This window comes from Arachis hypogaea, chromosome 4, assembly GCF_003086295.3.
Source record: "Arachis hypogaea cultivar Tifrunner chromosome 4, arahy.Tifrunner.gnm2.J5K5, whole genome shotgun sequence".
Classification (NCBI taxonomy): domain Eukaryota; kingdom Viridiplantae; phylum Streptophyta; class Magnoliopsida; order Fabales; family Fabaceae; genus Arachis; species Arachis hypogaea.
The window spans coordinates 101,782,344-101,785,354 of record NC_092039.1 but is presented as its reverse complement, the minus strand read 5'-3'; the positions used below and the strand labels follow the sequence as shown (position 1 = coordinate 101,785,354).

Sequence of the window (3,011 nt, the reverse complement as noted above, 5' to 3'; positions counted from 1 at the left end):
GATTTCAAAATATCTTATCTAACCTCTTATCTTCTTATCTTTTTCAAAATTTGATTCCAAATCTTTTTCAATCAACTAACTACCTATCCCTCTCTAATTTTCGAAAATTCTCCCTCTCTTTTTCAAAAAAATTATTTTGTTTTAAATTTTAATTTTAAACTTATCTTATCTTTAATTTTCGAAAATTACTAACCTCTTTTTCAAAAATTATTTTCGAATTTCTCCCTCTCTTTTCTTTTTCTATTTAATTATTTAATTACTAACACTTCTCTTCACCTCTCCTCATCCAAAAATCCGAATCCATCCTTCTTCTTTCTTATACCCCTTTCTTCTTCTACTAACATAAGGGAATCTCTATACTGTGACATAGAGGATTCCTCTTTCTTTTCTTGTTTTCTTCTCTTTCATATGAGCATGAACAGGGAAAAGGGCACTCTTGTTGAAGTTGATCCAGAACCTGAAAGGACTCTGAAGAGAAAATTAAGAGAAGCTAAATTACAACAATCCAGAAATAACCTTTCAGAAATTTTCGAACAAGAGAAGGAGATGGCAGCCGAAAATAATAATAATAATGCAAGGAGAATGCTTGGTGACTTCACAAAGCCAACGTCCAAGTTTGATGGAAGAAGCATCTCCATTCCTGCCATTGGAGCCAATAACTTTGAGCTGAAACCTCAGCTAGTTGCTTTAATGCAACAAAACTGCAAGTTTTATGGACTTCCATCTGAAGATCCTTATCAGTTCTTAACTGAGTTCTTGCAGATCTGTGAGACTGTAAAGACGAATGGAGTTGATCCTGAAGTCTACAGACTCATGCTTTTCCCTTTTGCTGTAAGAGACAGAGCTAGAATATGGTTGGATTCACAACCTAAGGATAGCCTGGACTCCTGGGATAAGCTGGTCACTGCCTTCTTGGATAAATTCTTTCCTCTTCAAAAGCTGAGCAAGCTGAGAGTGGATGTTCAAACCTTCAAACAAAAAGATGGTGAATCCCTCTATGAAGCTTGGGAAAGATACAAGCAGTTGACCAAAAGATGTCCATCTGACATGTTTTCAGAATGGACCCTATTAGATATCTTCTATTATGGTCTCTCTGAATTTTCGAAAATGTCACTGGACCACTCTGCAGGTGGATCTATTCACCTGAAGAAAACGCCTAAAGAGGCTCAAGAACTCATTGACATGGTTGCAAACAACCAGTTCATGTATACCTCTGAGAGGAATTCCGTAAATAATGGGATACCTCAGAAGAAAGGAGTTCTTGAAATTGATGCTCTGAATGCCATATTGGCTCAGAACAAAATGTTGACTCAACAGGTCAACATAATCTCTCAAAATCTGAATGGATTGCAACATGCATCCAACAGTACTAGAGAGGTAGCTTCTGAAGAAGCTTATGATCTTGAGAACCCTGCCATGGCAGAGGTTAATTACATGGGTGAACCTTATGGAAACACCTATAACCCAACATGGAGAAATCACCCAAATTTCTCCTGGAAGGATCAACAAAAGCCTCAACAAGGCTTTAACAATGGTGGACGCAATAGGCTGAGTAATAGTAAGCCATATCCATCATCTTCTCAGCAACAGACAGAGAATTCAGAACAAAACACTTCTAATTTAGCCAATATTGTCTCTGATCTGTCAAAAGCCACTTTCAGTTTCATGAATGAAACAAGATCCTCCATTAGAAATTTGGAGGCACAAGTGGGCCAGCTGAGTAAGAAAGTCATTGAAACTCCTCCCAGTATTCTCCCAAGCAATACAGAAGAGAATCCAAAAGGAGAGTGCAAGGCCATTGATTTAATCAAAGTGGCCGAATGCACTAGGGAGGAAGAGGACGAAAATCCTAGTGAGGAAGACCCCCTGGGACGTCCTTCAAGCAAGAAGGAGTTTCCTATTAAGGATCCAGAGGACTCTGAGGCTCATCTAGAGACCATAGAGATTCCATTAAATCTCCTTCTGCCATTCATGAGCTCTGAAGACTATTCTTCCTCTGAAGAGGATGAAGATGTGACTGGAGAGCAAGTTGCTCAATACTTAGGAGCTATCATGAAGCTGAATGCCAAGTTGTTTGGTAATGAGACTTGGGAAAGTGAACCTCCCTTGCTCATTAGTGAACTAGATGCTTGGATTCAGAAAACTCTACCTCAAAAGAAACAAGATCCTGGGAAATTCTTAATACCTTGTACCATTGGCACCATGAGCTTTGAAAAAGCTCTATGTGATCTGGGGTCAGGGATAAATCTTATGCCACTCTCTGTAATGGAGAAGCTGGGAATCATTGAGGTACAACCTGCCTTGTTCTCATTGCAATTGGCAGATAAGTCATTGAGACAAGCTTATGGAATAGTAGAGGACGTGCTAGTAAAGGTTGAAGGCCTTTACATCCCTGCTGATTTCATAATCTTAGACACTAGGAAGGAAGAGGATGATTGCATCATCCTTGGAAGACCTTTCCTAGCCACAGCAGAAGCTGTGATAGATGTCAACAGAGGTGAGTTAGTCCTTCAATTGAATGGGGACTACCTTGTGTTTAAAGCACATGGCCATCCCTCTGTGACAGAAGAGAGTAAACATGAAGAGCTTCTCTCAGTTCAGAGTCAAGAAGAGCCCACACAGTCAAACTCTAAGTTTGGTGTTGTGAGGCCACAACCAAACTCTAAGTTTGGTGTTAAGACCCCATATCCAAACTCTAAGTTTGGTGTTGGGACTACACTAACATTGACCTGATCACCTTGTGGCTCCATGAGAGCCACTGTCAAGCTATTGACATTAAAGAAGCGATTGTTGGGAGGCAACCCAATTTTATTTATCTAATTTTTATTTTATTGTTATTTTGTGTTTTATTAGGTACATGATCATGAGGAGTCACGAAAAAATTCAAAAAAATTAAAAACAGAGTCAAAAACAGAAGAAAAAAATTTTTCACCCTGGAGGACGCACGGGCTGGCATTCAACGCCAGTAAGGTGCATCTGGCCGGCGTTCAACGCCAGAACAGAGCACTATT

At 39.6% G+C, this 3,011-nt stretch overlaps 1 non-coding gene across 1 annotated transcript; it reads right to left on the bottom strand.

Moving 5' to 3' along the window:
* Positions 1-945: 945 nt before the first annotated feature.
* On the bottom strand, positions 946-1,049 carry LOC112798346 (small nucleolar RNA R71). Its single transcript, XR_003199962.1, has one exon. It is a non-coding gene; the product is annotated as a small nucleolar RNA R71 (small nucleolar RNA).
* Positions 1,050-3,011: the final 1,962 nt, after the last annotated feature.